This window comes from Danio rerio, chromosome 20 (assembly GCF_049306965.1).
Source record: "Danio rerio strain Tuebingen ecotype United States chromosome 20, GRCz12tu, whole genome shotgun sequence".
Taxonomy (NCBI): domain Eukaryota; kingdom Metazoa; phylum Chordata; class Actinopteri; order Cypriniformes; family Danionidae; genus Danio; species Danio rerio.
Genome location: NC_133195.1, coordinates 52,381,932 through 52,398,410, shown reverse-complemented (window position 1 = coordinate 52,398,410; position 16,479 = coordinate 52,381,932). Strand labels below are relative to the sequence as shown.

At 37.7% G+C, this 16,479-nt stretch overlaps 1 long non-coding RNA gene across 3 annotated transcripts in view; it reads right to left on the bottom strand.

The window, feature by feature from the left end:
- The window catches only part of LOC137488601 (uncharacterized), a 234,976-nt gene extending 221,666 nt beyond the window's left edge, over positions 1-13,310 (bottom strand). For all 3 annotated transcript variants that reach the window (XR_012396224.1, XR_012396226.1, XR_012396225.1), the window contains exons 1-2: positions 13,275-13,310; positions 8,820-9,019 (exon numbers count right to left, since the gene is read on the bottom strand). This is a non-coding gene — a long non-coding RNA (uncharacterized lncRNA). The remainder of the gene's footprint in view (positions 1-8,819; positions 9,020-13,274) is intronic.
- Positions 13,311-16,479: the final 3,169 nt, after the last annotated feature.

Sequence of the window (16,479 nt, the reverse complement as noted above, 5' to 3'; positions counted from 1 at the left end):
AACTGCGGCAACTAGGGTTGTAACGGTATGATTTTTTTACGGTATGATAATCGTCTTAAACAATACCACGGTTTGACGGTTTCGCGGTATACGGTATGTTACAAATGTTACAAAATAATAGAACAGTGAAGCAAATTTTACTTTTTCCAAATAATATATTTTTAGTTACTATAAACAACACCACTTACAAAGAACAAATAAAAAAATAAGAAAATAATAAATAATGTGTCAAAGTCCAAATAAAGTCCAAATAAACATGGTGCAAATCCTCAGTAAAAAATAGATATAAATATTTACTATCCTATAAATAGTTACATAACGAAACTAGATTCAATATGGAACATCTTTAGGTTTTATGTGCCAGCATGGATATGGTTGTCTGTGGATATGGATTTGGATGTGGTTGTCTGCAATGCAGACAAACAGCTGCACCTTCATTTGCGTCTTTTGAAAACAGCAAGAGCAGCAGTTCGTCTTTGCTGTGTCACTGTTTTGTCATGTTTCTGTGCTGCTGTGCATGCAAAAGTACTTAGTATGAGAATTATTTAATGCAAAACTTTTTTTTTTGCGTTTTATTTAGCCGCACATAAATGAATGCCTATCTCTCATTCCGTGTTGTTCAAAAAGCTCAGTGTTGGTCCACAAACAAAAGCGAAACCTATGCTTATTGGTTGTGATATAGCGAGTTTGAACCAATCTGGGCATGGAGGAGGGACAATGCATCAATGTATCATGTCTGGTTTGTCCGGAGACACAGTGACGAGCGTTTCTTTGTCAAATCAGCGTTGTCAAATTTTGATGACGTAACCGCACTGATTCCGGAGCCTCTGAATGATATGTGATACAGCACTGGAAAGCTAAGATTCTCTTCTTTATGCCAATCTTTGAATTGTATGAATCGGATCAGCGGATCAAAAGTTATTAAACATTTAAGAGCAATACTTATTTTTAGCCGCGGGCGGCTATCTCGGTCTTTAAGGGTTAAAACCGTTGATATGCAATTGCTCATGGTATGATAATCGTGCACGTTCAAATCGTGGTAAACCGTCATACCGGTATATTGTTACAACCCTAGCGGCAACTAAAAGTTATGCCAGCTGTGTGCTAGTTTGTACACCGAGACTAATAACCACGCACACTGGACTAACTATGACTGAGGCTATTAACTAAGGCAAGCTCGTGCAAGTTCATTATATCTAATGGAGGGATGTGCATGCGACGCAACAAACTCACACTTAAGGCGCTCTAGTTGAGATGTGGGCTTTTGTGATCGCGGGAACAACAAACGGCTGAAGTTTGAGGAAGAAGCAATGAAAAGTACACAGGTTTGCAACCCCGTTTAAAGTTACAATTATTTGCGCCGATGAGAGCGATCATGCTGTGATATTATTCGCCAGCCAAGATTAATCCAGCGTTTTCAGAGAGAGTGCTGAAAGACTCGAAGTGGATCCGCTGTTTAATGGCCCGAATCTCAATGCATTGCATTCACTAAGTTCAGCACAAATGGAGGCTAAATGTAAAATCTAACAGTGTAGATCTTTACCAAAGAAGCTCTACTTTACTAAGTTTAAATTAAAACTTTGACTCATGACAAACAGTATTGCGCAGGTGGTCATCACAAGATTATCATCATCGTCATCTTAATATTTGATAATTATTAGACATTAAGTTTGCAATTATTGCACAAACATAAGTTATAACAGGATTAGTTAGCTGTTTCTGGTTTTTGTTAGTCCTGATTGATGATGTTTTCAAATACAGTAAATCTGTTATTATATAATTCACAGTGGTGCTCATTCATTTTTGGTGGGTGCTCTTAATTTTTTTGTGGTGCTCCTAAAGTTTCTGAAGTTGGGAGCAACGGTGCTACCAAGTAAAAAAGTTAATTTCAAGCCCTGCATTAGACAAATACTATTTTTTTCATTATTTATTAATTCTTCTGTCATTTGTTTACAGTATAAAATAGTTTAAATGTCAAAAATTTTACTTATTTTTAGCACAAAGAGAGAAATGGACTATTGTTTGTTTTTAATATTATTTTGCGCTGTATTTGGTTACTGAGCAGCAATAAATAACACTTTAGAAAATCCCATGAAAACTCCTTATATTTTAAACTAGTGGTGTTTAAAAATTAATGAATGCATAATAATCGGGATAACCGTGATTATTTCTCAGACTATAAACACACAATCTGCCAAAAGGGTAATTTTGAGAATGTGGAAAACTGAATCTGTACCTAAATTTGGTATGTGGGGGAGAGATATCGTAAACATGCTTGCTTTGGAGAGGTTGAGATATATCAATGATGACAAATTGCGGATGTTTGATAAAACATGGGGACAGATATTAGAACACCTTAATGCAAGAAACACAAGCTAACCAATAACCCCTTTCGATAACACAGTAATTAAAGATTGAGTTTAACTGAGATTCACAATTCATAATCTATAATATTCTTAATAATGTGCCCAAACTATTATTTGGCAATAACACTGTAGTCAGGATAATGCATTTTTCTGGTGATACAACAATGTTACTTTATACTTGTTTTTTTATGCATTAACCTGACCAGCTAAATTATATTTTGCTTTCATGTGCATTTATCCCTATGTGTTCTGTCGTTTGGTTGTTCTGTCATATGTTAGTGTTTTTTTTTTGTGTTTTTTTTTTGTATTTTATATGTATTATATTATATTGTAGTGTATTGAATTAAGTTTTTTTTGTATTTTGTTGCAGCAAAAAGCACATAAATAAACGCTTTAAAAAACATACAATCAAAATCTATAAATCGCTGCATCCCTATTCATAACAGAATGAAGAGGTTGTTTTGTTCTACTATACTTGTAACAACCTCAAGGGGGCGAGATATTCATTCAAATGTCTGAGGGTGCTTGTCATCATCTCCAGTTCTGAGGTTGTACTCATGATTTCTTGATTCAGGATTTTTCAGCTTTATTGTAAATTCTGCCACATTTACACACATGAAGAGATTTGAAATTATGTTACTTTCAGACCCTGGGTGTATAGATATAACACAAATTCTAAAACATTTATTTATTTTCCTTTCGGCTTAGTCCCTTTATAAATCTGGGGTCGCCACAGTGGAATGAACTGCCAACTCATCCAGCACATGTTTTACACTGCAGATGCCCTTCCAGCTGCAACCCATCACTGGGAAACATCCACACACACTCATTCACACTCATACACTACGGACAATTTAGCCTACCCAATTCACCTATAGTGCATTTCTTTGGACTGTGTGGGAAACCGGAGCACCCGGAGGAAACCCATTTTTAATAGTTTAAAGTGAGATATTCTATTGTCTTGTTGCTGTAGTATTTTATGCTGCAAAAACCTTGTAATTTTCTGTTATTTTACAGACTTATTTCTGGATATATGATTTTTTAAACATGATGATATTTCAAAAGACCTACATGTCTTTAAAAGTCCCTGTGTTAAACTGTAGAGTTGAATTTTCAACATCAAAAGTAGACAGAGCAGAGAACAAGGTCCCATTATGAAATTCACAACTGTGAATAAATGCAAAACACAAAATACAGAAGCTGTTAACAAATACAGTGCAGGCTTGAACATTATGCACAATTTGCTTACCTTTTTTCATTCTTGTACTTCTATGCTGTTTTCTGTGCTATCTATTTCTGTGCTAGTTAGCACAATTTAAAGTGAATTTCCCTTATTCTAGGTCAGGGGTCACCAATCTTCTTCCTGAAGGTCCGGTGCCCTGCAGGGTTTGGCTTCAACTTGCCTCAACACACCTGCCTGGATGTTTCAAGTATACCTAAGACCTTGATTAGCTTGTTCAGGTGTGTTTGATTAGGGTTTTAGCTAAAATCTGCGGGACACCGGACCTCCAGGAACAAGTTTGGTGAACCCTGTTCTAGGCGGTAAAAGATGGAACCTGTAATTGCGGCAAACACAAAATTCTCTCTTGACTTGTTGAAACAGCTCTGCCAGAAGAGCACAGGCAATGTGCTGTTCTCCCCGCTGAGCATCTCCTCTGCATTGGGTCTTGTTGTTCTGGGTGCCAACGGCAATACTCATGACCAGGGGCCTCATGTACGAAGACTTGCGTTGAATTCATAGTAAAACATTGCATACAAAAAGCTGTAAATGTGCGTACACAGTAAAAATTCAGAAGCATGAAACACTGCGTACACAGAATCCCACGCATATTCTCTTTAGCCCCTTTCACACAGTGATACCGGTAAATATCCGGAAGATTTCCGGAACGACTTTACCGGTAAATTCAAAAAAGCGCTGTTCACACAGGCGAGGACGTTAAGGAATTTTTCCAGAAAAGAGCATTCACACATCCATCGCAAAATGCCGGTAAATTCTGACATCATTACCCAGAAATGACCTCTAAACGGCTGCGCTTGTGTTTGTAAACATTTGACTACGTTACAAACTCTGTGGATTATCAGTATTGAGTACAACTCAAATAAAAACATATAGAGGAACACTTTCGCATGTCGAGATGTTCATGATATGTGTGTGTGCTGGCGCTATGGGCGCTCACGGGCACACGCAAAGCTTGAAGGTAAACAAACAATGGATTATCAAACATTTTATCGATGATTATTTACACAGTTAGCATTAAGAAGGAACATAGAAACGTTATCTGACTAACATCTAGCAGCTAAAGGTGTCTGGAAAAATATTCAAAGGCTTTTATACTCATAAACCGCGCGGCCGTGAATGCATCTGACTGTTCTGATTGGCTAAAGCAGGTGTCTCACGTCAGCACGTTCTAGACGTGTACGCGCTCTTTCCAGCAATCTTCCCTCTGCATTCACACAGCACAGCATTCCGGCAAATTACCGGTAATTTTACAACTTCTCTTTCCGGAAAATAGCCAGAACGAATTTACCGGTATTTTCAAAAAGGGCCTGTTCACACATACAACCTTTCCGGAAAATTGCCGGTAATTTTCCAGAAATGTCTGTATGTGTGAAAGGGGCTTTTGTACATCCAAATTAACGTGAAACTGAGCTCACGTGCACAAGCGCAAAACCCCTCCCTGCCTCCTTCCCCTAATAAACATGCTAATGACTCTACTTTGGCAAAACCCAATGAAAAAGCAATGGCAAAAGCAAGCAAGAAGAGAAACTCTGAACAGAATGTGAATTGGAGGTGCTCCTTTTGGAGGTAGACCAGAGAAAAACGGTGTTATTTACAAGTTTGTCCTCCGGAATTAATAAGAAAAGAAATCAAATGGAGTGGGAGAGTTTAGCTGACACGCAGTGGGGTCTGAACATCACTGAGTGAATTAAAAAAGAAATGATCCCATGTAAAGGTGTACAATTTTTACTGTCTATTGAGGCTAAGTGCAAATAGCACACCTTATTGGAATGAGCTAGTTGAGTGATTCCCGCCCATCACCGTTTGATTGACAGAGACAACATAACTAAAGAGAGAAGCAAACTGCAGGATGAGTGGCGTAGCTCGTAAAGCGCATGGCAACATGTTTTCACACGATCGATCATGAACCCGGTTTGAATCCAGCATCTGATGAATTTATTTTTCTATTTTCCCCATTACATATCAGATTTTGCCTGCTCTTCATCACGAGGAAGACAAGTAGGAATCATTAATAAGTGTGTGTATTATGTTAAGCACATTTGAGCATCACATATTATTTGCACATTTATTGAATGGAAATGTTTCCGATTCATGCATGCAGATTTGTCTTCAGATGTCACCTTTATAGCAATGTGCGTGCAGTCGATGGCTCCGATTACATCGGGAAAACTGGCGACCGCTGCAAGTTGCGCTTTAATGTTTGGCTGGTCAACTGCATGGTATGGAAACCTTATATACCTGCTAGACATGCGGATAATCCCATCTCATACAGCTGCTATTGCACGGCTCAAAGAAACTTTGTAGTGTGCAATTTAACACAACTGCCTCTAGGAGTCGTCAATGGAAATAAAACAGACACACACAAGAAATGCACGTGCGCCAGACATGAAGTTGGCGTGGACCAACGCACATTCTTACGTTCATTTCATTGTCAGTAAATCCTAACATAAGTGTGAAATCTTGCGTCCGCAAAGTTTTTGTGCGTACACAGCACTGATACATAAGGCCCCAGATGTATAAGGTGAGCACAGGACTCCAAATGTATCTATTAACTAACATCTCATGAATGATTTAAAGCAGGGGTGTCCAAACTCTGCCTTGGAGGGCCAACGTTCTGCATAGTTTAGCTTCAACTTCCTTCAGCACTGCCTGGATGTTTCAAGTATACATAGAAAGAGCCTGATTAGCTGGTTCAGGTGTGTTTAATTCAACACAATCTCACGGCAATTCGTAACTTTTTCATTTAGTGGCTTATTCGTATGAATTCGTATGATCTAATTCGTACAATTTAGTACGATTTGCTCATCACCCAATGACGGTTGGGGTTAGGGGTGGGGTCAGGTGCCATGCCTCCTTTTTAAAATCGTACCATTTCGTACGTGAGTGAGACGCTCAGGAGACGGGGGGGCAGGGTGGAGGTAAAAGGTGTCTGGCATGGCACAGGCTTCTCCACACAGCAACAGACAGAGGCCCTGTTTACACTAGTGCGTTTTAGTTTTAAAACGGCGTTTTAGAATAAAAACGATCCGCGTCCACACTCGCGTTTTACCCAGCTATTCTGAACTGCTCTCCATTCACACCAAAACGCTGAAAACGCACATCACGTGACCACACAGACACTCTTTGGCAAGCGCTGCAGCCAATCTACCCAGATGAGAGTTCTGCTAGTCGGACTTCTCATCAAGCATCTGGATCTAATCTCACTATATTTATTAAACGGGATATTTCATTCATCTTGTTGTCTTTATCTAACGACATGTTCCCTGATTTTGGTCCTATTACTTGTTCTCAGGTAACGTGTTTTGGCTGAGCGCAAAGATAAGTTAATGATTAATGTAAGCACGTACATTCTGTATATTGACTGATCGCCTTTATTTCCTATAATGTATAAACTTATTGTATGTTATACTTTTATAATGGCCATTATCGATTATTAAAACTGATATTCAGCAAAAGAGAGGGTGTGTTTTGTATTTTTTTACTGAAATTAAAAAGGAGAAAATATCCACACAGTGAAGATGACGCTCATAAATGCAGCACGGCGCCTCAACATTTCTGCTGTCTGTTTAGTTGTTAATATTAAAATGAAAATAGGCAGTTCCTTATATCATGTTTAGATTTTATTGTTGAGAAAGTGTAGGCAAGGTGATGTGAATGAAGTTATAAAGTACACTGTTCCCTTTGAAGATTTACCCGTGTCCTCTGTTTTCCATATCAAACTGAAAAGAAGAGACTGCAGCCTTGATCAAACTTGCAAAGTCTGAACTTACACGGAGAAGATGCAGGACTGAACTGTGTGTGTTAGGCTACTTAATATTGAGGAAAAGCCCCAATCAGAGAGGCGAATGTCTGCAGCCCCGCCTTCATTTTCAGATGTCTCCGTTTTCCATCATCCACACTGAGACGGAGCAGCAGCGTTTCAGAATAAAAACGGCCTCTCCAGCGTTTTCGAAACGCTCCGTTTTCGGCGCTCAAGAACTCCAGCGTAGTGTGGACGGATGGCGTAACCTTAGCAAATCGTATGCGTTTTCAAACTAAAACGCATTAGTGTAAACGGGGCCAGAGAAGGCTTGGCTGAGCGAGAAAAAAATACTTCACTGCATCACAATTTTTGTTAAATAGATTTTTGTACCTTAATAGGGTTCCAGAGGCAGTTTATAAACTTGAAGCGGAGTTGAAGCGGAGTTTGATCGGTATATTATTCCAGTATGCTGCATTATTGATGTCTGCAATCTGTTGCTCTCTGTTTACGTAAGTTAGCTCTGTTAGCGCGGTAATTAAGACAATAGACTGTTGACAGAGTAACGTTAACGTCCGGTTATAAAGGTTAAAACAATGCTTGTGTAGTAGTGTCGAATTGTATGCACTTATAGGAGTTTTATGGTACGTTTAAATTACTTTACTTGTTACTTTACTTAAATTACTTGTCTTTTGCAGACAGCAATATATATGCTAAGCTAGTTAACCTAAGCATAGCTTCCCGTCACTCATAGATATATACATCTATGCCCGTCACTTATTAACTTTTAGGCACCCAAATAGATGAGTGAGAGTGCTGCCGAGTCATTCTTGGTCCTCCACCAGCTATAAAAAAACTTGCTCTAGTTCTTTGTGGAAGAATTTTACAGTCAGTGGTGCAGCAGATAAAACAGTGATACTGTATGTAATGTGTGCAAAAGTATATCTTGAGTATATATATAAAAAAATATCGCAATATACATCGCAGGGAAAAAAAATATCGCAATGTCAATTTTTTCCAATATCGTGCAGCCCTACCGGCCGTCCAGGACTAAGTTTGGACACCCCAGATCTATGTACTAGCAGTATACTTGTAAGTCTACGACCTGAATACCGCTTGGGACTAACTTGGCCCATTTTTAGTATTAAGCTTTCTACAAGTGTAACAGCAGTAAAAATTTAAGTGCACGTTTTTAATTAGTACAGCAAGTAAACAAGTATATATTAGCATACCTTTGTAACATCTGTGGTTATTACAGTTCTGGTGTCCCATGCTCAGAATTTGGCCAGAATTTGCATTTGACCGATACAACTGCACACACAGTAGTGAACACACATACACCCAACTCAACAACTTCTATCAGTACTGGTGTTCCAACAACGAATGCACGAATGCTCTTAGAATAATCTTAATTAAAGCAAATCTGGCTATATCTAGGCATAGTTGAGTAATAAGTATATGAAAAAGGTCTTACCTTGCTCCTCAGACACCATCGTTCCCTCGTCCTTGTGTAAATTCCACATGAGTAAACCCCCAGTGGACAAAACGCCAATCAGAACACAAAGCAGACTGTTGCATGACTCATGGGGCACGTCCTCATCATTTGCATGTACTTCAGGTCACGTTCGAATGTCATCCAGACCTGAAGAGTTTCTCCGCCATCAAGAGAATTCACTAGTCAAAACACAGATACAGTAAGTTACTCTTGAATCATTAATATGCAACACTCAGTGTTTGATAAGCCACAACATTTCCAACTAAAACAACAATTTTTTATATTTCTCCTTTTTTTTAAAGTTTATATTAAATGCAAGTGGACTTTTATTATGAAAACGGGTGACGCAGATCGTTTACTATGCATTACGACTGCGTGCATGAACAGTGGCTGCGTCCGAAACCGCATACTTCCATACTATATAGTACCCCAAAATCAGTATGCGAGCCGAGTATTTCATAGAATTCGAAAATCAGTATGCGAGAAGTACCCGGATGACTTACTACTTCCTGCAAGATTCCGGAGTGTACATCCCATGCATGCTGCGCTATCCCATGATGCCCCGCAAGCGAATTCATGAATGGAAGTAAAGCGACGCAACTGACGCAGGTAGGTCACGTGACCATGACAAAATGGCGGATGTAGTACGTCCGAATTCCATTCAAACTTTTCACGTTCATACTGTATAGAACGTACTTCTCTAACGGCCGAGTAGAACGTTTAAATTCAAATGCAGTACCTACTGAGTAGTAGGCGGTTTCGGACGCAGCCAATCTGTTCAAACCAATTCAAATCAGGAAGCAAAAATGAAGATATTCAGATTTTACATTTATTCAGCTTGAGGAATAAGACATGTTTAATTGTATCTATTTACTGTGTTTATTGTGAAATGTAATGTGTATGCTTCAAACAAACACATGTAGAATGCTGAATCGTGTCAAATCACTCAGTTCAACTGTCATTGGTTCATGTAGAGGTTGGTATTAATTTATATGTTTCTTAATTGATATTATAGCTTAAAAACACAACACAATACTGCTCTATCCAAAAATAGCATATTTCCATACTATATAGTATGCTACAAACAGTATGCGAGCAAAGTAGTATGTCCGAATTTATAGTCCATTTTGAGGGATGTAAACAAAAATGAATATCCCGTTTTATATTTTTAATTTCTATAGCTTCTGAGAATCCAAAAAGAGCTACATTCTGATAACGTTATGGTCAAATTGCCTCATTACAGTTGGAAATGTTCATGGGCCAATGACGTGACCACATTGAAATGGTCTATACAATTCGAAAAACAGCATGTGAGAAATATCCGGATGTCCTACTACTTCTAGCGAGATTTTGAAATGCACTTCAAATGGACACAATGCTATTCCATGATGCACAGTAAGAGAATTTATGAACGGAAGAGAAGCAACGCAACTGACGCAGGTACAGTAGGTCACATGATTGTAACAAAATGGAGGATGTAGTACATCCGCGTTCCATTCATACTCCTCACATTCATACTGTATAAAACTCGCTTTTCTAACGGCCGAGTAGCACGTTTAAATTCAAATGCAATACCTACAGAGTAGTAGACAATTTCAGACTAGGGATGCTCATAATAATCGATTAAACGTTAACCAAATGCTGTGTTTTTAACCAATTAATGGTATCAGTTAAAATTACTATATATTTTTTTTAATATATATATAAGTTTGGATGCATAAGGGGCCGATCACAGTAAACGTGCTATTTGTGTTGAGAGGGGCATCTTTTAAATAGTTTACTAACAGCCACGAGCGTTTTGCGGCGCCCTGCACGCCTTGCGTTTTCGCTGTTGCACGCTCGCAATTGAAAAAAAGTCAACTCTGAGTGGAAAAAGCATGTTACGTCAGTTGAATCTTTTTCAATCTTCAATCTAAAGAGAGCAGAGGCGGGGTTTACATTGATTGAATGCATATTTTTCGTGGAGCAATCGATTTGAGGTAGCCTGCTATTTTTGTTTGACGGAAGAAAAAAAAAGTATATTATTGGACTAACAGCATATGCCAGTTTTTAAGGATTCAGTCAGTGTTTTCATTTTGTAAACTAAACTTGTCAACTAGTTAAAAATATCTAGGGCAGGACAATTATTTTTATTCTTTATTTAATTTAGTGAGTTCTATGCTGTTGGAAACACTGCAGGTGCTTGAAGATGTGCTGTTGTTCTGAATGCTGTTAAAATCAATCAGTACTTTAAAATGCAGTATTTAATGTATTTTTTTTTTTTTTGTAAATAATAATTTAATATTAATCTGACCAGTTAACCATTAATAGTGGCGGTTGTCGGTTGGCAAAATTAACCGAAACGAGCATCCCTATTTCGGACGAAGCCTGTCTATCTCTTTTGTCAAGTTTAATTATAATTTAGCCTTTGCCCACAACAGACTTGTAAGACTTATAATTTACTTTATATTGGATAAAGCATACAAAAAAATTACCAAAAGTGGGAAAGATTACAATGACAAACATATCCGAGTGAGTACGTACCAGCCATATCTTATGGATGGTGGGACGATTGAGATATAACATAGTATTTAATTGGTCAGATACTGATATCACATACTCTTCGAAGTATAATAATTCATTGATTTCTGTTTGTTCCCCTAGTCTTGATTCTACTGTTGTCGGATCCATTTGTTTCTCCGTTAAAAAAAATGGAATCATAAAATCAGGTCTTTATTTTTAGACCTTGTCATCTTAAATCCTTCTTTTATTTATTATTGGAACATCCTCTTTGGTGATATTAAATGGTCATATGTTAGGTCACTCCCCCAGAAATTTTTTTAACAAATAAAATGAAAGAATTATCTTTTAAAATTATTCACAGATTTTATCATTATTTTTTTTATTTTATTTAATTTTTTTATTTAAAAAATGGCATTACTTTGTGTTGCTCTTTCTGTGAGACTTCTTCTGAATCTATTGCTCATTTGTTTTGGGAGTGTCCCTTTGTTAAATCTTTCTGGTCTGATGTGAATTCTCTAAGTGTCCAAAAGGTTTGTGGTAATTTTTCTGTAAGCTATAGACATGTTGTTTTGGGGTTTTATATTAAAGAAAAACAATTCCTTAATTCAACTTTTTGCATAAACCTCATTTTATTTATTGGAAAGTCTTTTATACACAAATGCAAATACTCAGTGTAAGCCAATTTTTTTTTTTTTTAAATGTGAATTGGAACTGTATTTAAAAACCATCACAGACTCTCACAACAAGAAAGCAACTAAAACTTATAAAACATGTGCTTTATTTAATATTCTGCATTAATTTGTTTTTATTTGTCATGTGCCTTTATTTTTTGTTTCTTTTTCTCTCTTTGTCTTTCCTTTGCTTTTTTAAATTTATTTTAAAATAGTTACATTTCTCTTGTTGCAAAAAGTAATATTTGTATTGCTTGTAATACTTCAATCAGTATTTGTGTTTTTATTTGTTGTAACGGCCTGTTGTTATTGCAATAAAAAATAAAAAATAAAAATATATATACTTTGAGGCATTTTGTTACTACTGACGTGAGAGCAATTGGTCTAAAATCATTGCTATCCACATGAGTAGTTTTAGGCACAGGGATTATAAGAGATTCATAAGAGAAAAAGAAACCATAAACCAAAAAATGTGGGCTTGCATGAAAGGTTTACATTAATTACAGCTATTATATAATCAACAGAGAAAATTACATTTAAAAATTTTTTTAAAAGGTTTACGTGTCTTTAAAAATGCTGACATAATGATTCAAAATGTAGCAGTTTTCTTTATTCATTCATTAATTTTCCTTTAGCTTTGTCCCTTGAGGGGTCGCCACATAAACCACCAATTTATCCAACTTATGTTTTACACAGCAAATGCCCTTCCAGCCACAACCCAGTACTGTGTTTGGACAGTGGGGGAAACCAGAACACCCACGCCAACACAGGGAGAACATGCAAACTCCACACAGAAATGCCAACTGGTTCAACAGGGACTCGAACAAGTGATCGTCTTGCTGTGAGGCCACAGTGCTAACCACTGAGTCACCATGCCACCTAGCACTTTTTTTGCTTTTAGTAAATCTTAAAAAGAAAGAGTCAAACTCATCTAGAAAAAATAGTAACAAATGTCGTTTAGAATATGAGAAACTAAAAAATGTATTCATATGTGAGAGAGAAATGCTAGTTTAGACATTGTTTTTAGACCACACTAGCTTTGTACCTTTAAACCAACATCCTTAACTCACTAAATTTGATTTCAGGTGGACTTTATTCTTGTGTCTTGCTGTGATAGAGTGTTTTAAAATGTTTTAATATTCTGTTTTTTTCATGTTTGTGGTTTAGGCCGCTGTGACAGCTAACAGCTTTAAACGCGGCTTGGGGGTGATTACACTTCAGTTTATGCCCTGAGAAAAGTCACAAGATGGAAAACACTCACCTCTCCATATCAGCACGTGCTTTACAGGGCTTCTTCAAATCCAGACTGCAGACGAGGTAGGTAAAAATAAAAAACATATCAAGCATAGCTTAGTCGTGGCTGCCACCTAGCGGGAGCCAAGCTAAGCTCAACACATCCAGCGTCTCCGAAGCGGTCAGCGGTATGCTCGCTTCTTTCAAGCCGGATAAAGTGCATCTGCAGGCCGCTGAATCACTTCCTGTGCGCCGCCGCTGCTCATTCATCGCCCACACGCTCTCATAGGATTAATACAGCTCCAAACACTTCCGAAACTCTGGATACAATGAACACATCAAACCTCTGTCAGTTAACAATGGGCTTGATGTAATGTGAAATCATTTTTGACATATATTAGTTTGGACAACACAGCGGGGATGTGCTGGATAATGGATTGACTTTTGGGAAATGAGAGGAAATCCTTAATAGCACTTCCCCAATTACTCATTGTATAAAGCCATTTGATTGATAGATAGATAGATAGATAGATAGATAGATAGATAGATAGATAGATAGATAGATAGATAGATAGATAGATAGATAGATAGATAGATAGATAGATAGATAGATAGATGGTGGAATAACCCTCATTTTCAATTACTTTAATCAGAATTTATACCATAAAAATGTTTATAATGTAAAAACAGACCTGTAAAATGTGTCAGATTATACAGTAACATTAAACACCTGATAATATAATAATGCTAAATGTTTCATTAAAATAAAAATCATACAAATAAGACTTAAAAGTAGCTTTATTTATATTGCACAATATATTACCGTGTGATTTATCTCATTAATTCAACTTTTGGTGAGCAGAAAGTTTTTTTTTTATAACATTTAATCCAGTCTGCCTGAACTATTTGAGTTTACTGTGGTTTCCTGTGAATGTGATCTAGTTTGGTGAAGGGATTTTCTTGTTTGTTTACGCTAAGCAGTTACCAAGTTACAGTTGAATCCTGAGTCTTCAACATTCATCATAGAAACATGGCTCACATCACCAAACATCCTGACCTGATGAAATTACCAGTCAAAGAGATATGATGAATTGATATTGATCCATTTGGGAATCCGTGTGTACAAGCGAAGGCTGTTTTACCTAGAGGGAGATCTGTTAGCATTCATATTCATCTTCAAGACACTTAGCTGGCTAACGCAGGTTAGCATACCCTGCTGAAAAATCCAGCTTAAACCAGCCTAGGCTGGTTGGCTGGTTTAAACTGGTTGACCAGCCTGGTTTTAGAGGGGTTTTGGCCATTTCCAGTCTGGTTTCCAGCCTGGTTTTAGCTGGTCAGGCTGGAAAATGACCAGCTAAAACCAGCTTGACCAGCCTGGTTTAAGCTGGACATAGCTGGTTTTGGCTGGACTCCTAGCCTGGCTAGACTGGTCAAGCTGGTTTTAGCTGGTCATCTCCCAGCCTGGCCAGCTAAGAGGAGGCTGGAAATGGCTGGAAACCAGCCTGGAAATGGCCAAAACCCCTCTAAAACCAGGCTGGTCGACCAGATAAAATCAGCCAACCAGCTGGTTTAAGCTGGATTTTTCTGTAGGGTAGGGAAAGTAACATAACTTAGAACTTTATGGGACATTCTACCAGAGACGTACATTATCTGTCCCTGGAATAAACATGTAAATACATAAAATAAAAGTCATTCATCTTAAAAATTTCTAAAATTGACTGATGGTTGATTTCTGTGAGTTGTTCTGTAATGGAATATTCATTTGGTTCACAGATTTTTCATACATTTTTCTTCGGGTAAGTCCCTTTGTTTATCAGGGGTCGCCACAGCAGAATGAACCAACTTATCTGGCATATGTTTTATGCGGCGGATACCCTTCCAACCAAAACCTAGCACTGGGAAACACCCATACACTATTGCATTCACATACACTGCGGTCAATTTTATTCATTCATTTTCTTTTCGGCTTAGTCCCTTCATTAATCAGGGGTCACCACAGCGGAATGAACCGCCAACTTATCCAACACATGTTTTACGCAGCAGATGTCCTTCCAGCCACAACCAAACACGGGAAACATCCATACACTCTTATTCACACACATACATCCAGGACAATTTAGCGTATTCAATTCACTTATAGTGCATGTGTTTGGACTGTGGGGGAAACCCGAGCACCCGGAGGAAACCCACAGGAATGCAGGGAGTACATGCAAACTCCACACAGAAACCCCATCTGACCCAGCCGGGGCTTAAACCAGCGACAGTCACATTTGCATGGAATTTAACATAAAATGTGTGCAATACACCTTTAAAGCTATATGACTCAAAGCAAGTGACAATTTGATGGAGAAGCTGACAGTGATCAAGGATGCGTTCAATCATTGAATTGAATGATTTTATGCTCATTTTTGTATAAATTTTTGAGGAAGACAAGCTTAAAGGTCAGTCCTTGTCGCATTATTAAATGAAAATTTCTGGTAGAACTTCCCATATAAGCAAAGTTCCCTTTAGTTTCACTCGTTCACATTTATTTGAGCCAATCATTGGCAGAGTTTCACATTTTTATGTGGTGTGGTTGTTGGTGAGGGGGATTTCCCTCTAAAAGACATTTATCATTGGAGTATTTCATCAACTGGTAGGCCTAAAAGAGTGGCAAAAGCTTCTTCTTTAGGTATGTGTATAGTTTTATTTGACCTTTTGTTAAGCCTAGCTATATAAAAAGCCAAATAAAACCATATAGACCTACCTAATGTAGAAGCCTTCGCCACTCTTTCTCCGATATGGGTAGAAAATAAAAAACAGAAGACATCTTGGATAGATGTCCATAGTAAAAAAGACCTCCATAGTAAAAAAAAATGACAAATAGCTGTTTAGTTTGTTTAAATCGGGAATAGAAACAAGACTGCTCGATGCTCACGCAATACTTTTGAGATTAGCGTGAAAAAAAATATTAAAAATATTAGTGTCCTTAACTTTGTCATTCTACCAACACACTCTCACGGCAATTCGTAACTTTTTCATTTAGTGGCTAATTCGTATGAATTCGTACGATCTAATTCGTACAATTTAATACGATTTGCTTATCCCCCAATGACGGTTGGGGTTAGGGGTGGGGTCAGGTGCCATGCCTCCTTTTAAAAATCGTACCATTTCGTACGACTGAACTGGCAAAACGTAAAATACTTACGTTTTCTCGTGAGATCAGGCTGCATTCTACACATTAGGATAAAATA